The 10,647-nt window shown below is 36.7% G+C and overlaps 1 non-coding gene across 1 annotated transcript; it reads right to left on the reverse strand.

Annotated features, from left to right (window-relative positions):
• Nucleotides 1–8,048: 8,048 nt before the first annotated feature.
• TRNAD-GUC lies at nucleotides 8,049–8,120 on the reverse strand. Its single transcript has one exon. It is a non-coding gene; the product is annotated as a tRNA-Asp (tRNA).
• Between the last annotated feature and the right edge of the window lie 2,527 nt (nucleotides 8,121–10,647).

Here is a 10,647-nt window from a genome sequence, read left to right on the forward strand (position 1 = left end):
ACCCTCCGCGTAAGATTTACATTTTCTTGATAATTTATAAAACCCGGTTCTGGCTACGTATATGTAAATATGACTGTATTTTATTTTTTCAAAGCTTGCAACGACATAATGCATATGCCAGATGTCAGTGAGTCCGCAACTGCTTGGTTTACCATCCAAGTCTCTTTCGAACTACCTATGGTAATACGTTACCAAAATACTCTTACTGATTCGCTGCGTGCTATAACTACATTCTTTCTAACAAATACCCTACAATTATATACTAGCGAATTCCTAATTGTATGCATCGCCATCTAATGCAACATATGACGACGAAAGCAATACTATGGCATCATAGTGCATGGATAGAAGTTTGGATAGACGATATGCAATTTACAACGGGAATCAGCGATTTTAAGATCGAAAATGATTTATACCCTGGAGACATTGTCTTATTTCGACATACAGGTTACTTCATTTTCGAATGCTACTTGTTTAGCGTGGACTCTTACAGTCCAAAGCGAGAGTTCAATCAATTTGGTCCCAGAAGAAATACTCGCCAGTTCGATACCGGTAAGTTTACAATTGTAACCCAACACGTCAATCTTATATTTGACTGTTACATACTAAAAATAACGTCGTAAAAACAGTATCCATCAACGTCCCAGCGCGGTCAGCCATACCGCCAACATATGACTTCGAACAATTAGAGCGTTGTAGATCTTTGTATCACAATTTCGGCACGCTATTCGCAGTAAGAATCACTAACGCAGTCTCTAGCCTAACTTAGATACCTTATTCATAACTAACAATTCTATTATTTCAAAAATGCAGCGTGAACAGTTGAGTGAATTTTTCCGAGATTCAATCGAAGTCGATGGGCCACTAATATTCGTCCTTGGTCAAAGAAAACTAGAACTCTACTACGACTACAGTTTGGTATTCCATGACGAACAATGGGAGCAAATATATGATCATTTTCACTTAGATGGCTGTGACCGAGTTGTGTTCTTCAATGTCGACCAACATGTCATACTAATGCTACCAATTGCTATCGCCTGTAACGTAGAGAAGATTTATCCATGGTCAATCAACTACAATATTACGGATAATGAATTTGGAGAAATTCACCAGTTATCCACGTCAATGTAATGATCTTTAGTAATAGAACTTTGCGGTTAAATCAACAACGTTTTGATACCTATTCTATACTACTTTAAATCACAGTATGTTCTATAATCCAACATTAAGCCACCATATGACGACAAATTACTGTGTGGACCATGGTCCACCATATGTACATTTTTGTAATGAATGTACATTATAAAACACAATATACACTCAGAATAAAAATAATATACATCATCCCAAAAAAAATGTACAATTTGACTTTACGGAATTAGAATAATTTTTTTATTCAATATACATTATTCTTAACTTGAATCTTCATTACTTAATCGAACATTATTCAATAATTATACCCATATTATTTCTATCAGTACAAGTTTCTAAAACGCTATTGGGCCTTGCGTTTTAGATGTACTATCCGCCAGCCCAGGTGTATGGTCCATCTGCTCCTGCCCTGTCAATGGCTAAAATGCAACTGCTAATTGCGTTTTCTAGACTGGCAGATTGGGCTTGGCCTATCAAATCAGCACATGGCCCTTGGACTATCAAATCAAATCATGATTCGGTATGTACAAATCACATACGAAAACACAACTTGGAGTTGCGTTTTCTCTGGGCTAGGGTGACTACACATATCTGCAATACGGCCCCATGCACATCACACACCTGCAACACAGTCCATACTGTACAGTACCCAAAACGCAACAAGGGCATGCGTTTAACATCAAAACGCATCACACACTTGCGTTTTCAATGATATTATTCCCACATCACTTCCCTATAAATATCGACCTGATACATTTCGCGGATTTACAATGACACCCCAAAATTTATTCTTATTAAACATTACTTCCTTTATCTAATCAATACGAGATGGGAAGTTTGTTTTCTTCATTCCAACTATCTCATGCCCAATACTACATACCAAGATTTTTTCTCGGTGTTTCTTCATTGTCAAAAGAATTTCAACTAAATTTCGCGCTTCGGGTTTCGGTTTAAGGGGCTTGCCCAATTTTGCCGCCGTAGAGCTCTACTCAAAGGAAGATTAATGTCTTCCATTACGAAAGACGTATTTCCTTGAAGAGTCATCTACACACCGGGTTGTCCAGTCAGCAAGTAAGGTTGATCATGTACGACCTAAAGCGGAAATACACCAGAGCAACTTAGGCTTGCAAGTGGGCAAAACTGTGGAGTTTTGGTGCAAGAGGTCCCCAATTGGACCAATTGGGTACCTCTTGCACCAAAACTCCACAGCGGCAGCCCCCAACAACCGTTTTTACGCAAAAACTTGTTTTCGAGTACAGAAATAATATTTCATTCCATGTACTTATAACTGTTTGAATTAACGATGAATAACATTTATAAAATTTTCCTGTTACATTTCAACTAATTCATCCTTCAAATTTATGTAAATTATATTTTATAATACACAACTTGCCGTCACGGATATTTCATGCCAACCGTCATTATCGATTAACTTTGGCCAACATAAAAAAAAAAAAAAAAAATTCAGCAAACACATCATTTATTACCATTTGCCAAAATCCTCGTACTTCCAAGAAACAAACGCCAAGATATAAATGGGATTCGAACCCTGGACAACCACATATTCAAATGCATCCTAAGCCAACTCACCTAACACACCTTTTATTACCATTTGTCCAAATTTTTATACTTACACCACAGATGCGTAATTCCAAAAAACAAACACCAAGATATAAATGGGATTTGAACCCTGGCCAACCACATATTTGATCACATGGTAACCCAACTCAGCTACAAATCTTTCATTTATATTACCGCATTTATTAATACTAGTACTATAACTCGAAAAACATTAAATAACATATGTACATACATTTAATACGATTTGAACCCTGACAACCATCAATGGTTCAACTGAGGTTCTACCAACTACACTAACCCACCTATTGTTATCAAATGCTCGGTTTTGAAACTAATTAATCAACTATTTAAAATTCAATTAACTGAACAATACACAACGCAACTCTCAATTGCGTTTTAGGTTGTTTCGCCCGGCAGTGGCCGGAAAAATTTAACGTTTCAAAAACGCATTTACATCTTGCGTTTAACCTATTCGAAACAAAACCTCACTTGCGAATTGCGTTTTGTACATCTCGCCGGCCTTCGACTTCGCCGGCGACGGCGAGTAGAAATACTTGACAAAAACGCAACTTGGTTTACTGTTTTACGTATAACATGTAAAACGCAAAACAAAGTTGCGTTTTGTGGATACGGTATTGCCGCAAAAACGCAAGAGCATATTGCGTTTTACGTATACAAATACGTAAACGCAACTACCTCTTGCGTTTTCCACGAATACAAGAAAAATACGAAATACATCAAAAACGCAATTACGAAAGGAGTTTTGCATATTTTTGTCCAAACAAAAAATACGACACATTTTGGGAATTTTTCCTTGTTGACCGCATATTTTAGTCTTTTTCCCCGCTTATTGGTCATTGGACACTTTTAGTCCACCGTTAAGAAAGTCGTTGTTGACCGTGAAATAGAAGGGCAAAGCTGTACCTCCCCCTTCGGTAGCTTTCTTCCCTTCCACAGACCTAGAAAGGTACCCATCACATTCTACTTCGAGATCTTCATCAACGGGGCTCATTTCTACATCGTTTGAAGCCCCGTCAAGTTTGTCAGCAATAGATAGATCCTGGTGGCTCTTGCTTCTGAAAATTTCGGAATTACGGACACTACTCATGAGCATGAGCCAGCGCTTGGAAACACAAGCAGCGGAACTCCTTTCACGGTCCCCAGACAAACGTCTAAAGATCTCAAAGAGGCATTCATCAGGAAGAGCTTCGATGGATGGTTTCTTTTCCTGAACTTCAACAACAAATGGGCCAGTAATCCTCGCCCGCTTTCTAGGGGGGCAGTAAACATCCGCATGACCAAGAGATAGCATGAGGCCCAAATCTGCAGAACACAATGAGCTCCCAGCAAGGAAGTCATCATCACCTGAAAACCAGAGTGGGAACTAATTAAATATCTTTCTTCCAGGTAAACTGCATATATCCTTATACCTAAAGTTGAAGAGAAAACAATTCTTGAAACAATCCAAACATTTTATTTATTTATTTTTTGAAAAATCTCCACTTTTTTCGGACAAATGTTTAGAAGATGCACAATTTGTGGCACCCTTAAATCTAACAATATTATTCATATAATTTACATGCTGTATCCTACATGAATCCCACTAGAAATCCATATTAGGAATCAACTTTTAGCCATTAACAACTCTAGCCAAATGGATCATAAAATTTAATTTTGTCAAAGTTTCATACAATAATTTCCAATCTTCTACTCAAATTCTGAACAATAATAACATCCATAAAACAGTTACCAAAGATGCCCCCTTTTTTTCATAGCCAGATAGAAGTATATAGAATCTATCAATTCAATTGGTTTCCGAAAACATGGCTGTTTCTTTTCAGAAGAAACCCCCAAAGAGAGAGCAAAAAAGATGAGATTTAGCAGAAAAATCAACACAACCCAGATTAGGATTTCGGCCAAGATTTGCATTCCAGATCCAAAGCCCAAATTTTTCAAGCAAAAAACCCCACTTAGAGTAGGGAAAAAAAAAAAGGGAGAAAAGCTAGAGAGAGAAGGAAAGGAGATGGAGGAAGAAGAAGAAGAAGAAGATGGGGTTCAATTTCTTATAGTTTTTGTGTATATATACATGCAAGTTGTAGAATTGAGAATTTCTACAACTTTTCTCAATTCTTCATTCATCTGATTCTACCTACCCTGAACCTCCTCCTTGCTGCTGTAGTCGGGGATTCGGATACATATTCCGATTCGAGAGAAAAATGTTGGGCGGCGGCGGTTCTTTCACCCAGAACCGGGAGGTCTGCCCCTCCCCTTTTTCTTCGGAGATGCGGTGATCTCCGTCGCCTGCGTGTTGGTAGGAAACAAAGATCCACCGGCAGCAAACTGCACAGCAAGGGGCGGCGGCGGGGATATTATTGCAGACGGCTTCCTAGACGGACGCGGCCTCCCTCGATATTATCGCAGTGTTGACGAAGCCTTCGAAAGAATAGTTAGAAGAAGACCGGATAAAAAGACATGTTTGCCCTTCAATTAGACGGACTGAGTGACGGAGGATCAAAAGTGTCCAACTATTCATAATAGTGGTTACTAAATGACAATTTTCATAATAGTGGTTACTAAGTGACAATTTTTATTATGGAGGATGAAAATTGTCAATGCCCTAATAAGTCTAGGACCAAAAATGGCATTAACTCTTATATTTTTTAAATTTTTTTATGGTTTTAATAAAATACTTGGTAAATAAATATATAGCATTTTTTTGTATTATAATTTTGATATTTAATTAAAAAAGTAGTGCACAAAAAAGATAATAGACAATGTAGTGAATATAATCAATTGATAAATTTGAATGTAAAGGATTTTTACATTGGAGAAAAATAAAGACAATATAACTAATAAAATTATTTCTCTTAATTAATTTATTGATAATGAATAATTTTTTTTAATAAAGACATTGTAGGGACAATGTAGCGAATATAAACAATTGATGAATTTGAATGCAAAGAATTTTTATATTGGAGAAAAATAAAAACAATATAACTAATGAAATTATTTTTCTTATTTAATTTATTGATAATGAATGATGCGTAGTATATTTGCAAACAAATAATTCTCGGAGTACGAGTTATCGATCCACAGGGAAGTGGTTGTATCAAGCACTAGTTACTAACTTATTCATTAGAGCTAATCCTAACAATTACTTAGATGATTGATTGGCATAAAATAAATAAAATAAAACAGAGGTTCAGGATTTTGAAAACAATTAGAGAGAAGTTGAGATTCATGGGATTCAAGTATTTAATCACCTAGTGCCAATTATCGTTTGCAATATTTAGTTTGGAATTAAGATTTGTGTGGGAATGCAAAGTGGAATCGAATTACTCCCGTAATCTCTATTCCTAGTGAATTTCCACTCCTGTGGCTTAAACACCCAATAAGATCGAAGATCGGCATTCAATTATTCCTAATTACTACCATCTCCCGATTGGCAACAATCTAGAATAAACTCCCCCTAATAAGTTCCCCTTTCCCAAGGCCCAACCATTAGGTGCAATTGTGTGTACCCTAATTTATGCCCCAACTCCCATTGGTGACACAAACATGGCTATGAAGCTAGTAACTATGACCATTAATTACAAGCATCAAACAATATTATCACGATTGCAACACAAGTATTAAACCCAAATAATAAATATATTAAGAAATTAACGAACTAGGCACATAGGTTCATAAACACTTTTACCCAAGAATCTCTAAAGAATTTAGCCAAGCATGACTAAATTATACATAGCAAATATAAATTGATAAACATTATTTGTATTGATAATTTATATTAATTCTTTTTATTATTCATTAGTAATTTTAATTAATTATGCATTTATTTTCATTTATTTTAATACTTAATAATGTTTGGGTTTTTAATATTTTTTTTGTTTAGTTTTTGTTAAATTTATCAGCACTAATTTCTCAACCTCAATATTATTATTATTATTATTATATTATTATTATTTTTATTTTTATTATTATTATGTTAGTAGTTTGTTCCCATCCCAAATTAAATGCAGATCAATGCCGCATGCGTGAACAGAAGCGAACGACGCGGACGATAGAGGCTCCAGTCCTTGGACGTCCGACTGTTTCTGACAAGAAGTTCTGTGGCATCCCTTAGATCAAGGATTGCTGTGGCTATTCTTCATTGGAATCGAAGTGTTACGGTTGGGCTGAAGACTATAAATATTGGGCAGAAAACATCAAGTGGGTCATCATCAATTTTTACTTCGGAGCAACTCCGGAAGACGACAATCGGTTCTACTCTTGGCGGTGCCCGTTGACGGGTTTGGTGTTTTCGGCGGCAATTTCCAGCGCAGCAACAACGATTTTACACTTGCGTGTGGATTCTTTCGTCAGCAGCACATTAAGTTGATTGGAATCGAAGCAAATTTTGGGACTGCGCTTTCTACCTGGTTTTATTTCTTCTTTTTATTTCAAATTGCAACTTCTTCCTTTAATTCTACAATTCTAGTTTGTGAGTTGAAAATTGATTTTAGTGGCCAGTGGTCATTAAGCTTAATTATATTTGCTGTAATCTGCTTAGCTCTATTCAATTTGATTAATTAAATTTGCTTTTAATCTGCTTAAAGTGTTATTATTGTCCATCAATTCATTCGGCTTTCTTTCTTTCTTCCATAACAATTCCATTTTATTTCTTTCACTTTGTTCTTTTTCTTCTTATTAATCCTTCTTGATGTTTGCTAAATTGTCCTTCTAGCAACGAGAATAATTTTACAGCAGCAATTTACTTGGCTTTTCATAATTCTTTTCAATTTGCTTAGTAAATTTGTCTTGTTTGATTTTGAGGAAAGCCGTATTGCACTTTGGTTTGTGTTGAGAAGCTTTCCACTGCCAATTCTTAATGAGATTACTTATGCTATTAATCTTTCGATGATTTGATAAGTGATTCCACTACATTTTTGTTTATTTCCTTCTCCTTAATGCTCACTGTTAGCTTCAGTTTGGCAATTGAGTTAATCTAGCTTTTATCCTCTAATTGTTTCGTTTCATGCTTCAGTTTGGGAATTGAGTTAATCTAGCTGCTTCAGTTTGGCAATTGAGTTAATCTAGCTTTTATCCTCTAATTGTTTCGTTTATCCTTCCTGCCTTTATTTTTACATGCGGTTTTGATTGTCAATTCTGTTTCCTTAGTTTTTGAATTATGCCATTTATGCCATTTATTTTCGAGTTTATTAAATTGCATCTTTATCAATTCCTCTTGGGTTCGACCCTTGATTTTGCACCCTATTACTACACTGACTCGTGCACTTGCGAGGACACTTAATTAAATTGTCCATCAATTTTGGCGCCATTGCCGGGGATCGAACCCGGGTCTCCCGCATGACAGGCGGGGATACTCACCACTATACTATGATGGTTCGCCATTGCCATGAAACGGTTCGCCTTCAGCTTGCGAGAAAGTCGCAATTTTTCTTCTCAATTCAGAAGTTTTAGCATGGGAAAGGTTCAAAATGTTGCTCATTCAATGCCCCCACCATGGTTACCCATTAGAGCTGCAAAATCAAACATTCTATGATGGTTTGACACAAACTTGCCAATCAATAGTTGATAATGCGGCTGGAGGTGCCATGGGTGAAAAAACTGCGGGAGAAACCTTAGAATTGTATGAAATGCTAGGAGCAAACTCCCAACAAAAAAGTATAAGGGGTCGGGCACCAGGTTTGTATGAAGTTAGCTCAAATTCTGATTTGACAGCTTATATGTCCGAGTTAACAAAACAAATGACAAGTATGTGCTCCATGATGAGTATGAACCAAAGGAATGCAGTTGTGATTGGGGGAAATGACAATGTTGAGCAGGCTAATGCAGTGAACAGTTTTAATCAGAGGCTGAGAAATGACCCGTACTCTAACTCTTATAATCCGGGTTGGAAGAATCATCCCAATTTATCTTGGGGCAATAACCAAAATAGTTTTCAACCAACTGTTCCGCCTCAACCAAGGAAACCATCTTTGGAGGATTCCTTGAATACTTTGGTACAGGCCTGCAATAAACAGCAAGAAACAACTGAGCAACAATTCAAGATGCAACAGGAAGCATTTCAGATGCACCAAGAAGCAAATGATCGACGCTTCCAACGGCAGCAAGAGGCAAATGATCAACGGTTCCAACGAACAGAGGCATCACTTGCCAGGAATGAGGCTTCACTAGCTAGAAATGAGACTTCTTTAAGAAAAGTGGAGGTACAAGTGGGGCAAATCGCTGAATCTCTGCAAAGCCATGTGCCAGGTAAATTACCCAGTCAACCTGAAGAAGCTAAGGTTATGACTGTTTTAAGAAGTGGTAAAATTATTGAAAATAATGCACAAGAAAATACCACTTCTCAACCAACTGAAATAGTTGAAAACTTGCATGTTGATGAAGGAAGATGTTAATAAGGATAAACCCAAGTTGCATAAATCTGTTAATCCTTATGTGCCCCCTAAGCCTTAGTTCCCCCAATTCCATTTCCTGGTAGATTGAAAAATTCAAAATTTGATAAATCATTTTCTGAGATTTATGATTTGTTGTCAAAAGTGCATGTGAATTTGCCTTTGTTAGACATGATTAAAAATATGCCTGCCTATGCTAAGTTTTTGAAAGAACTGAATACTAGAAAGCGTAGGTATGAACATAATGAAAAAGTTTTTATGTCTAAAACTGTAAGTGCTGTTTTGCAGACTGACTTGCCCCCAAAATTAGAAGACCCCGGTAGTTTCATAATAACTATTACAGTGGGGAACTCTAAGCAAGAAACAGCAATGCTTGATTTAGGGGCAAGCATTAACTTGATGCCATATTCTGTTTACTTGCAATTGGGTCTGGATAAATTGAAATCTACTACAATGTCTCTCGAACTTGCTGATCGCTCTATTAGATATCCTAGGGGCATTATAGAAGATGTTTTGGTCCAGGTTGATAAGTTGATAATTCCAGCTGATTTTGTTGTGCTAGAAATAAATAAAAAGTGTAACAATGAGCAAGATATGCCTATTTTGCTTGGCCGACCCTTCATGGCCACAGCAAAAACAATGATTGATGTCCAAAGTGGAAAATTAACAATGACTGTCCTTGACGAAACTGTTGAATTTTCTGTTCTGAAATCAATGAAATTCCCTGAAATCAATAATAATCATTGTTTTGCTATAGATGTTTTAGATTCAATAATTTCTGCTGAGTTTTTAGATGAATATCGGTTGAAGGTCGAAGAGACTGAGGCTGATGAAGTCGAACCTCACCAAATCCCAATAACAGATGGAAGTGGTAAAGGAGGTTCAGTTGCAGGTTGTTTTGAGCAAACCGAGGAAGTACACCCTCATTCCATTGAAGTTGAAGTTCCACCCAAGTTTGAACTGAAACCTCTTCCTGATTCTTTGAAATATGCTTTCTTAGGTTCGAATAAGACTTATCCTGTAATAATTGCTTCTAACCTTTCACTTGAGCAAGAAACAAGTCTACTAGAAGTTTTAAAAAAATTTAAAAGTGCAATTGGTTGGACAGTAAGAGATATTAAAGGAATAAGTCCAACGGTGTGTATGCACCGGATCCTACTTGAAGAAGGAGCAACTCCTGTCCGTCAACCTCAGCGCAGGTTAAATCCAAATATGAAGGAGGTTGTACGCACAGAAGTCCTAAAGTTGCTGGACTCGGGTATTATTTACCCAATTTCAGACAGTAAATGGGTAAGTCCAATTCATGTAGTGCCGAAAAAATCTGGAATTACTGTGGTCACTAATGAAAAAAATGAATTAATCCCAACTAGAACAGTGACTGGGTGGCGCATGTGCATAGATTACAGAAAATTAAATGCCGCCACTAAAAAAGATCATTTTCCTTTGCCCTTTATTGACCAAATGTTAGAAAGATTAGCTGGGCATGCTTATTACTGTTTTCTTGATGGCTTTC

This window comes from Ipomoea nil, unplaced genomic scaffold, assembly GCF_001879475.1.
Source record: "Ipomoea nil cultivar Tokyo-kokei standard unplaced genomic scaffold, Asagao_1.1 scaffold1237, whole genome shotgun sequence".
Taxonomy (NCBI): Eukaryota; Viridiplantae; Streptophyta; class Magnoliopsida; order Solanales; family Convolvulaceae; genus Ipomoea; species Ipomoea nil.